Here is a 23,333-nt window from a genome sequence, read left to right as displayed (position 1 = left end):
GAGGGGACAGAGTGTGATGATTAGAGAGACCAAAATGACCAGACTTTACAGGGTACAACGGTGGAAAGGAGAGAGAGAGAAAGCCCCGGAGACATGTATACACTCCCCCTCCAACATTCAGCAGAGCCCTGATCAACACGAACAGATGAGGAGTCTTCTGAGGAAGCATGAAGCCAAGAAGAATGCTTGGGGGTCCAAAAGGCCAGGAAGTGGGGAAGGGAAATCACTGCTAAAAAGTTTTTATACTAAATGTACAGTGATCACAATACCACTTGAAGATCTCCTCTCTCTCTCTCTCTCTCTCTCTCTCTCTCTCTCTCTCTCTCTCACGCACACACACACACACACACACACACACACAATAAACCTCTGGGAAAACACTATGAATACTAAATGAATACATCTAATGAGCCACTAGAATAACGAATACAAAATTATAAAAATTACTCAATCTAAAAGAAGTCAAGATAGAGACGAAAGAATGAATAAAACAAAAACAATAAGATGGTAGATTTAAATTCAAATATGCCAGTAAAACATGTAAACAGTGGTTCTCAACACAGAGGTGATTTGGGTCATCCCAGTGAGCATGTGGCAATGGCTAGAGGTGCTTTTCACTGTTGTGACAAGAGATGGGCAAGTTTTGGCAACCAGCTGGCATAAGCCACAAATGCAGCTAAACATCCAACCATGCAGAGGACTGTACCCCAAAACCAAGAATTATCTCACCCAAACTGTCAATAATGCCAGGTTGGGGAAACTACTCTAAGCAAACACAAAGCAAAGTCAAAGCCACAATGTCTGCCATCCAATAAAAATTTGCCAGGAATGTACAATTCTTCCCATTGTCAAATAAAATCCACTTCACTGCAAAGATATGAACAAGTTATAATTAAAAGACAGAAAAAGATGTTATGATAATGCCAATTAAAATAAAGTTAAAATGCCTATATTAATAACATACAAAGTGGATACAGAATGAGGAATGTTTCTAGGACAAACAAGACGTTTTATAATAGTAAGTATGTCAAGCCATCAAGGGATCAATAAAACCCTGACTATGTATACAGTTACCAAGAGAACTTCAAAATACCTAAAACAAAACATGACAGAAGCAAGGAAGAAATTGACAAGGCCTAAATTATGATTTTGGGAGATTATAATACTCCTTTCTTAATATTTGAAAGAATAAGTAGGCAAAAGATCAAAAAAGATATAAAGTACTTGAGAAACACTATTAAGTATCTTCATCTATCTGATTTTTATAGAAAAAGTACCTAAATAAGCAAAACAAAAATTCTTCTCAATACACACAGGATATTTACCCCCAAAATTATGTTTTGGACTATAAAACAAGCCTCAGTAGACTTTAAAATGAATAAAGCTTTACAAAATATGTCCTCCCATCACAATGGAATTGCATTAGAATTACAGAAGGACACCTGAACAATCTGCAAATACTTGGAAAATAAACAACACACCTCCAAGTGAACTACAGGTAAAATATCAAAATTGTGAAGTCAAAGTATATGGAATGCACCTAAAATAGTCCTTAAAATATATAACACTGAAAACTATGTTAGCAGAGAAGAAAGGCCTCCAGTTAGTGACCTTAGCTTCTACTTTCAGAAACCAGAAAAATAGAAAAGCAAACCAAACCTAAAATAAGCTAAACAAAGGATAAAAAGAAATCAGGGCTGAGGTTGTGGCTCAGTGGCAGAGCGCTTGCCTCACACGTGTGAGGCACTGAGTTTGATTCTCAGCACCACATAAAAATAAATAAATAAAATAAAAATAAAGTAAAAAAAGAAACCAGTAACACTTGAAACAAAACCAAGATGGATATGTGGGGGTGATGAGAAGGGTATATGGGAATTTCTTATATCCGGTGCTTAATTTTTCTTTAAACCTAAAACTGTTCTCAAAACAGTTTAATAACTAGCAGGAGTGGGGTGGGGGTAGACAAAGACATTGAATCAGCTTTAGGGCAAGTCAGATTCACAGGAACCAGATCTATATTCCCCCCTAAAAATAAATAAGAAGTAAGAAAGAACATATTAAAGGGCAGCGCTCAAGACCCCGAACACAAGACAGTGAAGGAGAGTGATCAGTGAGAGCTGAGGAAAAGAATAAATGAACTCAAAGACAGCACAAGCCCTTGGCCAGAGGTACAAGGACAGAACACAGTGGGGGCTGTGCAGACAGAGCTGGTGCTTGGGGAGGCCAAGGAGCTGAAGTTCTTCAGACAGGGGAAGGGAAACAGTCCCCAGGGTTTACACAGACCAAGAATAGTTCTGCTCAAAACAGACTAAAAAAAAAAAAAATCTAATTCATGGGACAACGAGAGGACTCAGAATAGCTCAGCCTCAGAAGAACAAAAACTTACCTTCAACAAACAAGCATTGCCCTGACATTATCTAACAACACTTATGAGCAAGCCTAAAAGCAGCCTGTTTTGAACTACCTTAACTACAATCAAGACAAGAATATTTAAAGAAACAAAAAGGAAAAAAAAAATGTCAAAGCCACAATGTCTGCCATCCAATAAAAATTTGCCAGGAATGTTAAAATGTAGAAAAATACAAATGACATAAAGATAAAAATGTATTGATCAAAGCCAATTCTGGAGCCAGGTATGGTAGTGCATGTCTGTAATCCCAGTGGCTGGGAGGCTGAGGCCGGAGGATCGCAAGTTCAAAACCATCCTCAGGAAAAGCAAGGTGCTAAGCAACTCAGGAAGACCCTGTCTCTAAATAAAATACAAAATAGGGCTGGGGATGTGGCTCAGTGATTGAGAGCCCCTAAGTTCAATCCCCAGTACCAAAACAGAAGAAAAAAGCTAATTCTGGAAAAGATCATAGAATTAGTAGACAAATTAATAAAACATATTCTATGTGTTGAAGAAACTGAAAGAAATACTTAAGCATTATAAGTAGAGACAAAGATCTAAAAATCATCAAAATCAAGCATTTTGTTATTAAAACAGTAGCTGGAAAATACATGGGTGGTAGAGTCTACAGGTGAGTCGTTGTAGAAGAGTCCACCAGTGAGCCTGAATAAAGAGCCAAAGAATTACTCAAAATGAAGCACAGAGATACAACTTAGATAGAGTCTTCAAAGGAGAGGAAAGGCGGAGGGAAAGAAAAATATTTGAGGGAATAATAAACATACAAAGAATGCAATGAATATATTTAGAGACTCCAAAAGTGCAATGAACTTCAAGAACAACAAATAGAAGACGAAAAATACACCAAGACACCACATAACCAATTGCTTAAAACCAGTGAGAGGAGAAAATCCTATCCACATTCAAAGAAAAGAAAAAGGATAGACATAGTCCACAGAAGACAGTAGGGGACCAAGAGGACAAAAAAAAAAAAAGGAGGAAAAAAAATAGCAATTTCATTACCAGAAAAAAAAATAGTTTTCAAGGATGAAGTCAAAATAAAAGTGTATTTAAATATAAAAGTGCCAAAAGGATTTAGGAGCAGCAGACTTGTATTATAAGAAAGAGTAAAGCAAATCCTTAGGCAGTGGGAAAATAACACCAGATGTAAATACTTAGCCACACAGAAATGAAGAGCACTGGAAATTTTTTTTTAAATCCTCTTAATAAATATTTTTAAAAGATATTTTAAAAATAGTGGTCTCTTCAGTTGAACATGTAGGATCCAAGTGCAAGACAATAGGACCATGGAGATGACCACATGCAGAGTGGCACATTGTCACTTGAAAGTAGACTCTGATAGCTTAAAGGTGTGTACTACACACTTTCAAGCAGTCACTGATGTAACAAAGAGTTTGTCTAATAAGATGCCTAAGGAGATAAAATTTTAAAAATTGATTTATTCCAAAGGAGGCAGGAAAGAAGAACAAAGTTAATAAAAACACGTGGGACAAATAGGGAACAAATACATTAGATTTGAAACTACAATATTAATATTCACATGAGAGGTCAGTCACCTAAATACACAGAGAAAAAAACAAACATATCTGGGAAAATGGGGCAAAAAAGCAAAAATAAACCATATGCTGCTTAAAAGAATTATATACAAATTATAAAAACAAAGTAACAGTATAGAAAAGAATGTATAATGCTTACAATAACAAAATAAGCTTGAGTGGCTATGTTGATAAACAGCAAATATATTTAAGGAAAAAGGAATGTTGACAGGAATAAAGAGAGTAGTTTTATAACAGTAAATAAATCAATGTATCTAGAAAAAATAATTGTAAATATGTATGCAACTAATAACAGACCCTCAAATTGCTTTAAGCAAAACCTGATAAAACTATAAGGAGAATAAACAAATCTACAAATCCACAATTATATTTGGAGATTTAAACACCATGTCTTGAACAAGTAGAAAGAAAATTGTAAGAAAAGAGGTTACAACGATACTTGTTGACCCGGTTGATGTAATTGACACTTAAAGAACACTTTACTCAATAGGTAACAGAATACACAATCTTTTCAATTGCAATGGAACATTTAACAAGATAGACCAATTTCTAGGCTACAAACACAATTCATTGGTTTAAAAAATATTTAAATTATACTAGATATAATTCTAACCCTGTTGCAATTTAATGGATATTAGTAACAGAGATATTGACCAATCCCAAATATTTGAAAAAATGTTTTTTCTAAACATATTTTTTTTTAAAAAAAATTAGAAAACTAAAACATGGCAAAACCAAATTTGTGGAAGACAGCTAAAGTAGTATTTAGATAGAAATTTTAAGCATTTAAATGCCTATATTAAAATAAGAAAGGTCTCAAATCAATGATCTCAGCTTAAAAAAAAGAGCAAATTGATTTCAAAGACAGTGTAAGAAATAAAATATTAAAGGTCACAGTGGAAAACAATAAAAACAAAAATGATAAAAAGATCAATGAATCCAAAAGCCATTATTTTGAGAATAAGGGGAAAAAGGCACAAGCTACTGATATGAAAAAGTAATAAATGAAATGCCAGACAGATTCTACATGTCAGCGGAGGATTAAATTATAATTTTGAATAATCCTATGCCAATAATTGATAACTTAGATGGAATGAAACTTTCTTTGGATAATATGCACTACCAAAGTCACTCAAAAAGAAATACATACCCTGAATATGCCATGCCTTTCTTAATTATTCTATAGAAAATTTATTTGCAGGGGCTGGAATTGTGGCTCTGCAGTAGAGTGCTTGCCTAGCACATTCGAGGCCTAGTTCAATCCTCAGCACCCCATAAAAACAAATAAATAAAATTAAAGTATTGTGTCCAACTACAACTAAAAAATAAATATTGGGAAAAAAAGAAAATTTATTTGCAGAAAATTGGCAAATTCTAGGCAGAAAGTGTAGTTATTCTAATAAATGATGCTGGAAAATTTAGATACCCACCTGCCAAAAAGTGAACTTTGATCCTTACTTTATACTTGATGTAAAACTGGATTTGAAATGGTTTGCAGACCTTAATAAATCAAAACATCATAGAATATCTTTTAGATCTTGTATTAGGTAAAAAAAAAATAAAATCTTAAATATAACACCAAAAACATAAACCATGAAGGAAAACTTGATCAACAAGACTTTGGATTAAGAATTTCTGTGATTCAAGAGGGATTACTAATAGAACCAAAAGACAAACGACAGAGTTGGGTAAACCATTTGCAAATCCCAAGGTGTTCCATTCCTGCTTTCCCGAGAGAAATAAAAGCATATGTCTACAAGAAGCTTGAATGTGAATGTTCATAGTTTGTTTATATAGCCCCCAAATTGAAATAATGTAAAAGCATACGAAGAGATAAAGTGATAAATTGCAGGATATCCCTACAATGGAATACACTCCACAATTTAAAAAGTGAAATATTAATATGCACTGTCATATGGATAAATGTCAAAAGAACCATGCTAATTAAAAGCCATACCCCCAAAAGTATTTACTCTATGTTAATTTATGTAAAATTCTGAGAAATGTAAACTAACCTACAATTTCAGACAGCAGATCAGTTATTACTAGGAGATGGGACAGATAGTTTACAAACTGGCATGAGGTTTCTTATGGAAGGGATGGAAATGTTCAATGTCTTGATTTTGTGATGTTTTCATGGGTGTGCTTGTGTTTGTATTGGGAGATAAACATTACTTTGTACACTTTAAATATGTGCAGTTTATTAACAATCAATTATGAATCAATGAAGCTTTAAAAATAGTTTTCACAGATCAAGAAAAGTCAGAACTATTGATGTAATGAACTTGCTAGGATGGTTTCAGAAGGGAAGAACAATGATAATAACAGCAAATACACACTATTCATTTAACATGGAACAGGCATTGTAGTAACCACCTTGGGAGCTGTCTGTCGGCAGCTCACAGTTGGGTCCCTCTCAGGTATTGATTTCCGTCCAATGAAGATGCCCACCCAAGACTACACGTTCCTCTGCAGAGTTCACTGAATACAATGACCGGTCCAGGCAATGCTGCAAAGGACCACTTCCTTGCTCTGAAGACCTCCCAGATCCCAAGCTCCTCTGGAGTCATCTGCCGCCTCCTTTGCACCTGCAGAGCAGCTAGCTGGGCATCCCCCTTACCTAGCCCTTCAATCTTCCACAGCATCCCCCAGTCTCCACTGGTGTTAATTCCCAGTAATTTCTTCAATTTACCTCTTGCATGCACATCTCAAAGGTTCAGAATCTGTTTCCCAAGCAACCATACCTGAGAAAGTTGTCTTATTTAATCTGCCAAACAAATCTCTGAGGTAAGCTCTGTCAGTATCTATGTTATACAAGTTAAAAAAAATGTTAAAAAATTTCAGTAACTTGCCCAAGATCCCTAAAACAGTAGTTGGAGAAGCTGATAAGCAAACTTGGACCTCGAAATGCCAAACTCTATAGTATCCTGAAGGTGGTTTTCTCATGAATGAGTGATTAAAATCTATCTTAATGTCTTTTTTATGGCATTTTCAGGTTGGTAGATTATGTAATACTGAAGACATAGTTTATTGTGATGCATCAAAGTATCTCTAATAATAGCTCTATAAGTATAAGGTGAAATGAAATATAAATGATGGTATAGATAGATGAATTAACAGCTAGTTGATTCACTGTACCAAATCAGTTTTGATTAATAGAGCCATGTGAAACTAGTCTTCATATTTTGGGGGGACAACATATTGTTAATGCCTACACAAGCCTGACATGCATTTAGCACTGATAAATGCTTGTGGCACTTAATTAAAGCCTTAGGGAATCCCTGATAGATTGCCATCAAGCACTAGCCTTGAGTTTGTCTTATGTGGTATTAATATCAGTGAATAGAATGGAGCCTGCATTTATAATTATAAAATATGTGATAAATGTTCCATTAAAATAGTGCTGAAAATTGTGCATTAACGTAAAAATTCAAGAGTATCTAATTTATCAGTATTTATTCTAAAAGCATTTATTAAACAGCCACTATATACTAGATCCTCTACTAGGCACTGAAGCCACAAAACAATGGTTTAATATTTTTTGATTATGTTGTACAAGAGGATATTTAATAAATTTTATGTGAATTACTAGATTTATTTTCACAAAAAGGAATTGCACAATTCCATAGATTGCTTATACATCTATGGAAAACTTAACAGTATAACATTGTTATCAACATTATCTGAGTCAAATTTATGCTGCCTTAACAGAAATGCAATGTTCAGAGAGATCAAAGGCAGACTTCCAGACAGTTCTGCCCTGGTCAGACCACATCCATGGTTCCAGTTTGAACACCACGCTGAAAACATAGCCAACATTACAAAGTGGCACACACACTAGCAATTACCCAGATTAAAGCAACTAGAAGACTCTGGCACCTGTGCTTTGGGAAAAACAACTGAAGGGATGGGGATTATTTAACATTAAGAAATGGGGGGTAAGAAAACCATTCACTTTATGTCAAAGAGAGGATAGACTTGCTCTTTGATGCCTCAGAATGAAAAGTGTAGGGAAATTGCAAGGAGGCTTCTTTTGGTTTTATCTGTGAGAGAACTTTGTAACACCTATATCAATTTTGAAAGAGGAGTGCTATCTCCCAGGACACAGTGATTTTTCCCTTCAGTGAAGTATACTTTTGAAAATAGCTGCATAATGTTTGTTGAGATGAGTAACTTCTAAAGATTCTTCTACTTCTAAGGAATATAAAGACCTTTTTGTTTTAGTAAATTGTTTAATGGGCTAGAATGTCAGGATGGCTTTTAAGAGAGTTCATATATTCTGAAAAAATGCATTTATTTTATTTCCTATGATGATATATTTGCTTCTGAGAATATAATCAGATAAACCTATTGAGAAAAATGAAATTCAAAATGAAACAGTCTTTGTGAAATAAATTCTAATAAATGGATCTTTTACCTTATTCTATTTATTTGAAAAACTCAGATTACTAACAAAACCATAAAGATAATTCTCTACAATATATCTCAGTCATTCATCTCATGACTTCATTCTGCCATATATTCACAATGTCATTGTAAATCTGAGGAAAATACCTAGGTATCTTGAGTTAAAGGAATTGCATATACCAGTGATTCCAAAATTGCATATTTTGGTGTCATTTTAATGAATTGAACTAGAAAAAAAATCAAAGTACTTGACTGCGCATATGGTAAATATGATTTACTCTTTTTTTAATCATTGGTCAAAAGATAAAGTAAAAGAAAAACACTTAATAAGTTTTTAATGTTTTCCAACCAGATAACAACTCTTATGAACATTAAGTGTAATTCTGAACCTGGTTAAATTTTTTTCATTGTATTTTCCTTAATGAGATTTAATCATTTTTTTAAACTAAGATTCAAAGCAAAAGCCCTATTGCTCTTAAAAAAAAAGTGGTGAAAAACATTGATGTAGGAAAATAGTAATGACCAGTTATAAAAATAATAAGCATAAGCCTTGTCCTGTAATCCTTAAAAATAAAATAAAAAGACTTCATGATTTTTATAAAATTAACCTCTTTAAAACAAACAAACAAAGAACCTCTTAAAAAAATAAACTTCCCTATGGTCTGTATTAAGGTCAAATAACACCCATTTTTGTAACAATAAATATTATTCCCAAATACACCTGTTCTCAATTTATAAAGAAGCTAATGATTCATTTTATGAAATTATCAACTCTGAAAACATTGGCCTTTTAAAAGAAATCAACAATGTGACATGATGTTTGGACAAGGAGTTAATTAAAGAACAAAAAGTTGTGATTTCTACTTTGAGATACCAGAAAAGTTGAAAAATAAAGCAGTCAATTTACAAGAGTTAAAATGTAGGAAAAATGTTGAACCAACCTTTGGAGAGTATTTGCAAAAAGAGTTTTGATGAAACTCTGTAATAGCTTTTAGCTCTTAGCAAATTTAAAATCATTATCAATATCCTGATAAGCAATATAAATGAAGCAATATAGTGAGCAAGCCTGCCCAGCATAGGGTAAAATGGGATTCAAGAAATGCTTCCTGTCCTAACTGAGTTTTGAGTTTAGCCATCAGAGATAGAGAGCAGTCTCATTGTGAGGACCACAATTAATTTGTGAGGGCTTCCCGGAGCACTTATTGTAAAGGAATGAGTTGTAATGCCCAAGTGTTCCCAGAAAGGTAGACATATCCATTTACTGAAGCTTGTCACTGACCCAGGAGAGAGCAGTGGCACCTCGTGGATAGGTGAGAGACAAGCTCTGGAGTCAGACAGTCTGGCATAAGAAAAAAATAAGAAAGCTGGTATGTATTCATAATTAGACATATTCATTTTTAAACACAGACATACATAGAACTGAGAAATATTGGATTCGTAAATTGTGAAATATTGTGAGTGTATAAATGGAAAATATTGAGAAGACCATGCATAGATAAATTGCATTATGAGGCTTCAAAGTACTAAAGGAGGATTTCATTGGAAAAGTAAAAACTAAACTTCTATAGGAAGGCTAGGAACTAATAAATAAGTGGAATGACAAACAAGCTGGGCTGAGTAATAACAGTGGTGAGGTATTCCAGAGCAAAGCTGCAGGTTTGCAGTTTATTTAGTTATTTTACTTTCTCTTTAGATAAAATAGAAATTTCTTAAACATGAAGGACACAGAATACCAGGACAAGAATTTCAGAAATTGTTTTATGCTTTCAGGAATAAAATATTTTTTTAAAAAAAATAAGGAAATGTGTTTTAGAAAGCGTACCGCTCAAAAATACATACAAATAGAATCTCAAGGAAAATACCAGCCACCTAAACCCAACTACTGCACAGATCCTCTGGAATCTACACAGAAGAGCAAAACAATCTGTTGTAACAATGTAGAAACAATGTGAGTTTAAAAATTGGAGGAAGGTCAGCCTGGACCTTGTGCTGCAGAGTCTTCTAGTCCTCTAGACCTCATTCAAAACTGGAAACTCAATAGCAGTTCCTGGTAAGTGGGTCACAGCAGCAGACCCCAGCGCAGTAGGTGGTGCCTCAGGAGGAATTAGCAGCTGTTGGAGCTGAGTCAATATTCACAGAATCAAAAGACCACATTGGTTCATCCAAGTGGGGAATTTGGGAGGCAGATATATCTGGAGTCTTGCAAGTAGTCCACCTGACAGTGTGTTCAGTGTACCTGAAGGACCATTTTGAGCTTCTATTATTTGGAAAAGCACAGCATGCTACTGTGAAAATCTCTGTACTGTGTATGGTAGAAATGGCCAAGTACAACTTCTTCTCCCAGAATAAAAAGAAAAAATACATTTGTGAAGGAATTCCAAATATTAATAATAAAAATTAAAAACAGGATAATTCCTATCATATCACTGTATAACTCAATTTTGACAGATACAGGGCCTTAGTGAATCTTGCAGAGTGACAGTAGATTATCATAAACTTTCTTCAAGAGTGATGTCAATCATAGCCCCCATTGCAAATATGATATCTTTACTGGTATAATCTATTAGAGCCCCTTGAGTCCCTTATGCACTTATCCACCTATTGAGCTGTGGATGCTTTTTTCTAAATCCCAATTAATAAATACAATCACAAGAAGATGACTGATGACCTTCATCTGGCAGGAACAGTAGTACTCGCTTTGTCTGATCTCAGGGTTATTTATATTCTCCTCATTTCTATCAAAATACAATCTGCAGAGATGTTTTGTATCCTGGAAAATACATCATGATAGCATTTAACATCATTGAATTATGTTAATTAGACCTGGTGAAGTAGTATTGTGTTAGTAAGTTTAGTAAGATGTGCATGTCAATGGGTGATAGACAAATTCTATGAAAAGTCATACAGTACCATTAAGATTGCCAGTGTTCAGTTTTCTGAAATGTGTCAAAATGTCCCCTGTGAAAGACAAGCATTGATACCTTTTTCAGTGTGGCTAAGCATGTTGAACATAAAAGATTACCTTCAAAATTCACATTTCACTAAATTTTTGAATATCTTCTTTTATGGCAGATTAGCAAACTTTCTGTAAAAGGTCAGATAGTAAATATTTTATATTTGTGCCCCATAATCTCTCCTCTATAACTAATCTGCTCTGCCACTGTAGCATGAAGCAGCCACCGGCAAAGAGGAGTGAATGGCATGGTTATGTTTCAGTGAGACTTTATGGATGGGCAGCTGGCCATCTTAGCCAGGGGACTGTGTATTGTTGAACATTGTTTTATGGTATAGCAGAAAGTTCCAACACACCAAGCTTATCCACTGTAGCATCTATGTTTAAATGAATCAGTCCTTCCCCGGGAGAAATGGGAGCAACTGAACCACAGGTTAGGAGACACAATCCTTTATGACCAGCCTCCCTGGTCTTAACAGTGGGGTATACTACAGAATAATTAAGAGACAACATTTAAATAATTGCTTTGGAAAAGCAATATGTTCTTCTTCAATTTCACAAATCTAAAATAAAATTTATATAATTTTTCTGGCAATTTCCATGCTCTGAAGATATTTTCCTCACATTTAATATTAACAATTAAATAATCACCTTCAGCATGCATATAGTTAATTATGTTTCCTTCATTTTTTTTCCTTCTCAGTGTTGTGCCATTTTAAACTTAAACAGATCATACGGAAGTCCACATCTGTTTACATCACACTGAATACAGCTGAAGCTTAGAGCAATGCTCAGAAAGAGTATCAGCAGCAGCTTTGATGACTGATTTTCCAGGTCAGGGACTGTCACCATGACCAAAGAGGAATATAAGGTCATCACTCGACCTCTGGGCAGACCTAACAATACTCAATCATTCCCATATAGGTGACAAATACTTTCCCTATTTCTGCTGGGGATATTGTGTGTTGCTTATTACTTCTCTTTCAAAGGCAATCCATCTTTCTTATGTACTTCTTGTCATCATTACTGAGCCATGTTAATGAACCCTCATTATTATAAACTATTTATTTTTGCTTTAATGATTTTTTTCCAAACAAGTATTGAGAATCAAGGATCCTGAACCCTTCTCCCTGAAAGTCCCTTTACTGTTTGTGTGACTTTAGGCAGGTGACTTCCCCTTCCCAGGCCCTCACCTTCCATCTAGAAAAGCAATAGATTGATGTAAGTGTTCCATGTCTATCTATGAAGTGAGAAGAAGTGTGTCAAGTTGAGGTTAACTTAATCCCTATTTAACTTATTTGCTTTTTTACTCAAAGATATTTTATTTAGACCTGCATTGTATTCTACTTTTAAAAATAACATAAGGAAATCCTGGGCAAGGTTGACCACTTTGTCCTTTTGTGCTTGTTTGATTTCTGTAACCTTACACTGCATCCCTTAACCACTCTTTTTAAGTCCCCTTACTGGCTCCTGTGAGAATGGCCTTTGGCCTGAGCCTAAGCAACTCCATTTTTAAAATGAGCTGTGGATGTTTCCAATTTGAAACCACCAGTCTCACCAGGCGTGCCTACGGGAGCCCTCCATTATGTCCCTCAGGCACAAACAAGTGAAACCCCCTCCATGATAAACTCAGAGAGAAGCCTCTGGCAGGCTGTCCTCCCTGGATAATAGGGAAAGACTAAAAGATCAGGGTGGGGACCACCAGACCATATGTCTTAACCCCAGGGTAAATGATGTCACTGAGAAATCCTCTGGTAGCTGCTAAGGATTGAAGGCGGGGGAAGCCCCAAAACTTAGCATAAATAATAGAGCAAATGAACAGACATTCTGCCGGGCAATACTGATGCACACAAGCCTGAGAGCCTGAGGAGGACCTGGACTGATATCCCAACTCTTCTCATCTGCCTGAACCTCTACATTGTTCTCGTGGCTCTCAAACTCTACGGCCACTTCTTGACCCTGGTGAGAGCTGCAACTTCTCCCTATGACTGCCTCCTCAGCCAGCCGTCAGCTCCACCCCAGGAGAAGCCTGCCTCGGTTCCTGACCCGATTACCATGGTCTAAGTGAGTGTGCATCTGCTGGACTTCAAGCCTAAGGCTTGAGACTTTTGATCTGACACTTGAACTTAGCATGCAGAGGGAATGTCTGTCATTAGCCTGTCGTGATTACGTGTGTTTGCAGTGCTTAGAATTAATTAATCTAGAATTGTTTGCTGTGAATTGATTATACCTATTGCAGTAACCAGCCTTAGGAATTGTCGTTTTCTTGATGAAGAACCTATAGAGTGAAATTGTATTGAGTGACTTGAGTGAATAAAGCATTGAAAGGGGCAGAAGCACGTGGATATTCTTTATTTCTCCCCCTGGACTGCATAAGTCACACCTTTTGCCCATTGTGACACTCCTCATCCAGACTTCCCCTGTGTACTCATATTTCTCAGGGCTCTGGCCTACATTACATGTCCCAGTCACCCTGTACAGTCCTCTTGGACAGGATTATCCACCCACATTATGTTGAATGCCAGCTGTGCCTTGATAACTGCTAATCTACGCCTCCCACTGTGTTAATCAGCTCTCCATCACTGTGACACAATAACTGAGTGAAATCAACTTAAAGTAGGAAAGGGTTAATTTGGTTCACAGTTTCTGAGATTTCAGTCCCTGGCTGCTTGACCTAGTTGCTGTTAGGCCTGCAGAGGAAGGGCACAGTGGAAGAAAGCTGCTTACCTCATGGTACCCAGAAAGCAGAGGGTGGAGATGGCCAGGGACAAAATACACCCTTCAAGGACAAGTGCCAGTCACCCATTTCCTCCAACCAAGTCCCACCTCCTAAAGTTTCCAATTTAAAATATGAATCCTCATGATTCAGTCTCCCCTGAGGACCCCACCTCAGAGCATTGCTGCATGGGGCCCTAGCCTTAAACACAGGAGCCTTGGGGGACATTTCAGATGCAAACCACAACAATGGCCCATGCATCCAAAGTTGCCCCCTCCAGCTGAGGTGCCCCACTCACTGTCTCCACCTGGGTGTCCTCAGCAGCTGGGCTGCTATGCACCTGCCTCTGAACACAGTGCTATTAGTCCCCAATATCCTGGTTCTTCTCGGTTTTGCCTACAATCAGATGTCGCCATGATTCATCCAGTTGCTCAAGTCAAAAACCTGGATGTCATTTTTAAATCTTCCCCTTCTCATTTCCTGGTTCCAATGAATACCTCTGAAGAATCCGACCAGTGTGAGAAGTTCAACAGCTTTGTTTACTCTATAACAGGCTCCTGTGGACAGAATCACCCTAAATAGAACACAAGGTGAGGTTGGCATGAGAGGAGGTCAAGAATTCATCTTATACAAGTAGAATCAACATTTAAACAGTGGGTTCTTCTCTGAATTTCAAATTTACCTCCAAGTTAGAATTAGTGAGATGATCTACATGAATTCTCATCCGGCTTCTTGGCCACATTTCCTCTAGTTGGTTAAATATGGAAATGCTGCACTCTGACCTAGAAGTAAAATCTTATTTACTTTTATTCATTTTAAAACAACACACATTTTGGTCTAACTCTGGTTGTCTAAAAGAAACAAAAAGAAACAATCAAGAAAAGGTTCCTACGAGAGCAATGTTTGTACTATATTTCATAAAAGAATTATGAAAAGTTCTACTCCCCATTATTGAGTCACTCTCAATTTCCTTCATACTATAGACCAATGATTTGTCACACTGACCTTCACGTCATGTCATGGCAAAATTCTGAAAAACAAATATAAACCAAGCTTTGAACCTGGACACAGGCTCCCTATAGCCTGAATATTTTGTTTTCCTTCTACTATAAGTAAAATGACCTTATCAGAAAAATGTGTCTGTAGGAACTTGCATGGAAGGAAGTACTTTCAAGCCTATGAATTGCAGCCACAATGAACAGGATTTTAAATTAATTTTTATTTTTTATAATGCATGTATTATGTGATAAATTTGGGCCATCGTCTAGGTTTTTTTTTTATAAATACATATAAATTTATTTAATTCTCAAAATGAGCCTATAAAATAGATTCCCCTTGAAATCTGAAAAATGGGACAATGATCCTTCTAGAAATTAAGATATCAATTATTGCTGGGCATGGTGGTGCGTACCTGTAATCCCAGCATCTTGGGAGGCTGAGGCAGGAGGATTGTGAGTTCAAATCCAGCCTCAACACAAGGGAGGTACTAAGCAATTCAGTGAGACCCTGTCTCTAAATAAAATACGGAATAGGGCTGGGGATGGAGCTCAGTGGTTGTGTGCCCCTGGGTTCAGTCCCTAGTACCTACCACTGAAAAAAAAAAAAAAAAGGGAAAATCGATAATCACAGAAGTTAGTTGCCTAGGATCACATAGCCAACAACCAGTCCAGCTGGAACTCTCACCCGGCTGGCAGGCTGCACCCACACATGCTGAATCAGAATGCCAGAATCTCAGCATTGCTTATCCTGACTTCAATCAGACTTGAAATGAAAACAGCACAAGCTATATTTCTTGGGAAATTTTCAGGATAGTCAACTTTTTTATATGAATTTTTGGATGTATAGTGAAGTGCTATAAAAATCTTCACAACCTGTATGCAAATCTCCTTTCTATTAGGCACAGGAGAAACAGTTTCCCTGCTCTCCAAGTATCTGTCAGAAATTAGTTCCTGAAGATATACTTCTGTCTTAAATTTAACTTCAAACAAGACCAAGGTGATATTCAAGGATGAGATTATTTAGAAGTGGCTCTGGACATAATAGCGCTAGACATGAAATGTAGTCGAGGTATCTGAAGAAACTCACAAAGAGAAAAAATTTTGTCCTGAAAAGTAGAAACGTTTGCAAATACAAAACCCATGTATTAGCAATTCATAAAGAATTCTGCAGCACTATGTAAGATGTTCATAGGCAGAACCTGGCCAGGTGGCTTGTAATGAATTTGGGGAATATTTTTCTAAACATCAGGTGTATTTGGATGTTCTATGAAAGATATCCAACAAGAGCACTTGCATCAAGGCAATTATTTTAACATATGTTCTTAATGTTGGCATGTGTCACTAATTAAACGAAATTCAGAGAAAATATTTCAATTCTAGGCATTATTTCTTATTCATAAACAGTTCTTTTGGTTTTCTCAATGCTACTCTTCAGGAGCCAGGACCATTTTATAAAATTTAGGAATTGCCACCACTTAAGTAATTTAGTTAATAATATGCTGAGGTGAACAAATTGGTGGAATATAATAGCATGTGAATACTTAAAATAGACAAAACTCCTCATAAAACATTAATAAAATGTTACTATGATGTCACTACTGTTTAGCCTATGATGTTTGTGCAAATTGGAAAGGTAGAATTTTCGGGCTTTTATTTACTGTACATTTCTTGTAGCCACATTATTGCTAACTAAACAAAGTTAGATGAACAGAACACTTCAGATTTATTTCCCCTCAAAATAAATTCTAAGGAATGAAATCAAGCTCCTTCAGTTCTCTCCTAAGGATATCTTACCAAGTCACCTTGGTGTTGACAGGTAAGTCTGGATTCTGGCTGTGACCAGCAGCCCCTTCTACCTCTTAACATATTACTCCCATGGTTCCTGTAACTGCTACCACATGGCTGGTGGCTCCTTGCTTTACCCAGAAAAGACTAGATAATTGATTCTTCCTCATGGATGAGAGCTGCAGAAGGTGGGACAAACTCACAACTGTATTAGCACCACCTGTCTTATAACATGTGAGAGGGCCAAGTTAATCAAGGCCATAAGATTTGACAACACTCCGAAGCGAATTTAAATCAGAAATACTTCTGTGGAGAGTTTTAAAATATATACTGAATTGTAATTCAATATCCCTCACCATCACAAAGTATTTGGATCCTCATGAAGCATGCCCATGCTCAGTAACTTCCCCAGTTGTTTATCCATACTTCTCTTACAGAAGCAATCACTTGGACTGTGATGCTCTGCACTCTCTGAGATCATCTCCTCTTACATTCCCTCAGCAGTCTCTATGTGAATGCTGGGCACCAGTAGACTCCTACGACACTTTTGTTAAACCCAAGCATTTATTAAGTGATGATATGGTCCTGACTCACTCCCTGGGCTTGGAATACCTGAAGTGACTCCGCCTTCAAAAGGCTGTCTAATAAAGGCATCCATGTAATGTGGTAAGTTTTCTGCAGGATTAAGCCTGAAATCCAGGGAAAGCCCACAAACCTATGGACAGCCAGATAAGATGCAAGAACAGGCTGCACCTTACAGCACTGAGGCTAGGTGGGCAATGGGATGGAGACAGCAGCAGGGGCACCTACTGAAGCATATGAGGGAATAGTGCTCAAGGCTCCAGGTAACTTAGCAGTTGAAGGCTGGAGTGTATGAGGACAGCAGGAGGTCGGGTTAGAGAAGAGCAATAGTAAAAGCAGCCTATAGAAGCAGATCCAGAAAAAAAAAAAATAGGAATGTTGAAGAGTTTGGGTTTTATCAAAAAGGCCAGGAGAACTCACTGAATGCCAGGGAGTGGTGAAGTGATAGGATTGATGGAATTTGCAGACTAACTCAACAACAATGTATCAATTGAAGGGGATTGGAGGATACTGCAGCAACTGACGTGGGGGGGCGGGGGGGAAGCCACCATGGCCTAAGTTAAAGCAAAGTCAGGGGGCTGGGGATGTGGCTCAAGCAGTAGCACGCTCCCCTGGCATGCGTGTGGCCCGGGTTCGATCCTTAGCACCACATACAAACAAAGATGTTGTGTCCGCCGAAAACTGAAAAATAAATATTAAAAAATTCTCTCTCTCTCTCTCTCTTAAAAAAAAATCCTGCTTTTTTTTTTTTTTTTTAAAAAAGCAAAGTCAGAAGGAAAAAGAATATTCTAAGAGGAACTGTGGAGACGGAATCTATCAGCCATTAATACAAAGCCAAGAGCAAAGGAAAAGCCATCTGTGTCACCCAGGATTCTGACCTGGTCAGCTGCAATGGATCCTGTGGCCATTCATCAGGATCAAGAACACGAGAGGTGGAGCAATTTAGTAAAGGGTGAGAGAGGAAAAGAAATTGATACTATCCAAAGTGCTGAATTTGGTTGCACCTTTTTAATATTTGGCATAGAATAGTGGTCAAGAGAACAGACTTTCTAAAGCAGTGATGGTGTACTTACTAAGAGAGGAAAATGAGCTCATAATTGAATACCTCATAAGACAGAGCCTGATGTGCAAATATTATCTAAAATATTATTTATCATTATTATTTTCATTCAAATGGATGTATCAAGCAATTTAAATTGGGTACTCAAGCTTCATAGGGAAATATGGGCCAGTGAAAGAATCTTTGCCATCAGCCTCATATTTAGTGTTTTCCAACCCCGGCTGGGCATCATAATCATTCAAAAGAATGAGAAGATGCCCTGGGGTAGGTTTTTCCCCTGGCAAATGTGATGACAGCCAGCAATGATAGCAGAGGTCAGATAGAGATGCAAGACAGACATACAGGCTAGATAAGACCTCCCAGGAAGGGAGGCAAGCATGAAGAGGTTTTAACATCCAAGATTTCCAGACCAAAATTATTATTTATTTATTTATTTGTTGTGTTTATTTTGGGGTATTGAGGATTGAACCCAGGGGCATTTAACTACTGAGCCACATCCCCAGTCCTTTTTATATTTTATTTCGAGACAGAGTGTTGCTAAGATGCTGAGGCTGGCTTTGAACTTGCAATCCTCAGACCTCAGCCTTCTGAGCCACTGGGATTACAGGCATGTGCCACCATGCTGGAAAAATTAACATTTTTTTTTTAAAGACGAGCTGTTCTTTCTCCCGATTCTGTAGTTTTCCTTATAATAACGGACTCTGGGCCCATGGGAACCACAGTATCATAGGAAAAGGTAAAGATCCTGGAATCCATCGTTTTGTTCTATCTCCAATGAGTCACATCAGGCAAGAAGATGTTCTGGGAAACTAGTGACAATTCCCTGTGTCAGTCATTCGAGAAGGCCTTGAGAGAGTTCTGGGCTGGGGACGATCCAGATGGGATTCCTGTGGGTAGAGGGAGCTACTTCTGGCATGCAGGAGCAAACTAAGGGCTCCAGAAGCACCATCAACCTGGCAGCCAACTGGTGGGGGAGCTTCCAGTCTCAGAAGAAGGATTCTAGGTTGAGGCACATGGGCAAATGGCTGGGGAAGATGAACAGCTCCTCTCCCATTGGAAGGGTGTTGCTCCAGGTGAGTAAGACAGCTATCCTTTCAGCCCCTTTTTATCTGACCCTCCAGGTGACCACAGACCTGTACTTCCTGAGGAACCCCAACAAAAATTAGGTCTTCAGTGACATGGAGCCACCAGATTAGAGCATAATGGAGAAAAGAGACACTTCTGCTATGCTGCCCATGCCTAGAGGTAAGTGAAATCAGTCTGTCTGTGGCAGCATCTTCTCTGGGGTGGAAAAGTTTCTGTTCTGTTACAGGAAATGTAACTTGGGAGCCTGGCCTGAGCAGTTTCAACAGGAACTCCTATAGGAACATAATCAATTCACAAAGACTTCTTTCTCTTTATGCAGTCTTACATAACTATTCCTTGATTTCTTTTATGTAGGAAAAAAAGAAAGCTCAACCAGGAAGAACTAGACAAGAAATCTGTCTAAACCTAAAAATCAGTATTTTTCCCAAATATGTTATGGATTATATTTAAAGAGGGTGAATATTATAGTCCAATTTGGTTAATTAGAGGGTATGCATAAGAAACAAATTACTTTAAAATGCTAGAAAAATGATTTACAAGATCTTATGTCCCCCGAGTCTCAAGGAAAAGAGCAAAAAACTAAACTTAGTGAACAATGGAGACACTGGCATTAGAGAGCATCCATGAGTTTTCAACAATGGACCCATCCCAAGGATATTTCATTGAGTCCCTATAAGGCATCAGATATTATTGGAGTCTCTAGGGATACCACAGTCAAGAAAAGGGACAAAGTATTTGCCCTTTGTAATTGTGAAGGTTAAAGTAATTGTGAAGGTTAAATTCTAGTATAGGGGAACAGAAGGTAAACCAAGTTAAATTCACAATAAGACTGCCGGTGATAAATGTTATACAGAAACATAAAGGAGGAGAGAAAGTGAAGGTAGAGAGGGAGGCACCTTGTTCTCCCTGGTACTATTTTACACAGATGCCTTATCTGGAAAGAGACCAGAAGGCATAAGGGTGTGAGCCATGGGGACAGGTGGAAAGCAGACAGAGGCTCAGGAGCCCTCAGAAGCCAGCCAGATCCTTATATCCCCCATTCTGTGGGAAATAATTCTGCTGACTGCCTCCCTGTTCTCCCTCATGCCTGTCAACATTATTTAATATGGGTTTGTTTTTGTGTTTTATTTTGTTTTTTGATAGAAATGATTTTTCACAGCATGAGCTCTTTGGGAAGAAGAAGAGAGAAGAGGAAAGATCCTCTCTATCCTCTTTGTCCTACAGAAAGATTAAAGCCAAAATAACTATTTAACAAATCTACCACCACCATTCCTGTCTCCAAAGCTCTACTATCATTTTTTAGTACACCAATTTTCTCTTTTATTGTCTGTCGACAGAGGATATATGGGAGCAGCCCTTTATTGTTCTGTGAAACATTCCTGCAATTTGGGAAGACTGGGCTTTCTTTCTGCACTTCTAATTATGAAAAGGAACCTGGACACAGCATGATCGAGGCCATCAAACAGCTGTGAACAAACACTTCTCTGGTGCCTTTTGATTCATTAAAAAGCACACTTTGCTCTGTGCTGAGTGATAGCTCCTTAGAATTCCTGCCACACAATGGTGTTCTGACCATTGGGTAGAATCATATGTGGGAAACTTCATTTTCTTAGCATTGTGAGTAGAGACACAAAGTTACATGACTTTCTGGATGTTGTAGAGGACACAAAACACCTCAGAGAAAATTGCTTCTTACTTACAGCTTCTGTGAAGCAGGCAAGAGTTCCAAGTTTATGAGTGTCTTTTCAAATTGGGAATATTAGAAATCTGATCTTTTTTCTCCTCGTGGCATCAGGGGTCTTACTCTCTTCCCTCTCTCGATACCCCCTCCATTCACTCCAAGTTCTGTCAAACAGCAACACTTCATAATTTATAACTCGCTTAAAAACAAAGGGCCAGGGCAGGCCACTCAGCAGGTGCCATCCTGGCAAAGCTTTCCTTCCTGCCTCTGGTGAGCTAAGCTTCCAGAGGGTATAAAGATGGTTTATCAAACAGGGAAAATGTGGTCTTGAATTCCACTTTGATCCAGTTATCAAACTTGAAGCAGGGATGGCTTTAAACCATGACACTGATGGTAAGATAAGACAGAATGAGGTGACATGATCTCAAGACACCAAAATGTCCCCTGCCTGAATGCCTGCCTTTTCATGGGTGCTTTGTTAGTAAGCCACTCCTTTGGACTGAATGCCTCCTTCTCCCCACAGTTCTCTTTAAGCGCCATTTATGGAAGGGTACAGATGTGAGACACAGTGGATTCCTGGGACTTTGATACTAGAGCAGTGAGGTGGTGGGACCGTGAAGGTGACCACAGGAAGAGATGACACAGCATGCAGCAAGGCGATGTGAAACCACACCACACACTTCTCCAAGGCTTATCCTACATGGACAACCCCTGGTAACATCCTTATTGACCGTGCAACAGCCTCAGTGTCACCAGAGAGGACAGAGAAGGGGAGTCTGGGCCCCCAGTGAGTGGGCTTCTCTCCTCCAGAGACAAGCAGAGGACACATGGCCAGCCACATTCGTCAAATTAAACCTGAGCAGAAAACCCACCTGGATGGTTTCAGTCCATAGTAATCTAAGTCCCTGTTTTATGTCTTCAGTGACACAAAAGAGCCCTGTAATAAAAGGGTGACAATTTTCCTCCCACACTCAAGTAGAAAGTAGAAAATTACTCCAGCCTGGCAGAGGAGTTTTTTGAAAATAATATTAGGATGGCTGCCTTTAAGGAGCAACACCTTGAGGGCCCAAGTCACAAAGAAGAGAAGACAGGCTGCGCAGTGGGAAGGTTGTACAACAGTTGCACACTCCATAGAAGCCTCCACAGCATAAAACAAACAAACAAACAAAAAAAACATATTATTTTGCCTTCTTTTCCTGGTTCCCACCCCATGTATCAGCAAAAGACAGATTTTGTCATCATGATTCCTATTGCCTTCTTCATGATCCAAATGCTTTATAGACACTGATTAGTTAACTCTTCCACAATCCCTGCCGGAAAGGTCAGTCTGATTAAACCAGAAAAGCAAATTCTGAGAGTGGTGAGGTTCGTCGTGATTCAGTCTTTCCTCCAAGGAGATCAGTGGAGGACTAGATGTAAACTCTTGGAGTTCTTCTGTCAGAAGCTCTTCCTGTCTTTGCTGACATAGGTAACAATGAGAATGCTTTCTCTTTCCTGGTATAAAGGATGCAGAGAAGACTCAGCTTGTACATGCTCATTGCTAATGAATAAAATGTTATCCTTGGCAAGATTCTCTATTCAATGAGAACAAAGACACTTGGGGAAACTTTTCAATCTGTGGCCAGCAGAGTTGTTTCAGATTAGAGCTCTTAAATCTTCCTGCAACTGCTTGTTCTTTCTATAAATATTTATCAAGGTCCTATCCTGCCCCTGGAGGCAAATTCTAGCTGCACAGATACAGGAGTGAATTTGAGGCCAAGGTTCTGATTTCACAAAGTTTGCTTTCTAGTGGGGTGAGACCAACAACAGAAACATTAGAGAAACAAGAATAATAAGGAAGAGTGGTACTTGCAGAGAGAGAAATTACACAGAGAAATGTGGAAGCTGGTGACTGGTGCTTCTTCTCTGAGAAGGTAACACTGAAAGTGAACGCCATATGAACAAGAAGACAAAGAACATTCTAGGCAGGAATAGAAGCTAAGCTCATAATAATTTAATCTAAAAAAATCACAAAAATGAGCTCGGTGTGGCCAGAGACCCAAGAGCAATTCAGTGTATCTGGGGAATGTGGACACCTGGGAGTTCAGAAAAACGGAAAGGGC

The sequence above is a fragment of the Marmota monax genome, unplaced genomic scaffold (genome assembly GCF_021218885.2).
Source record: "Marmota monax isolate L192 unplaced genomic scaffold, Marmota_monax_Labrador192_F-V1.1 WCK01_AAM20220418_F8-fsc00122, whole genome shotgun sequence".
In the NCBI taxonomy this organism is placed as follows: domain Eukaryota; kingdom Metazoa; phylum Chordata; class Mammalia; order Rodentia; family Sciuridae; genus Marmota; species Marmota monax.
Note: the sequence above shows the minus strand (reverse complement) of the source record.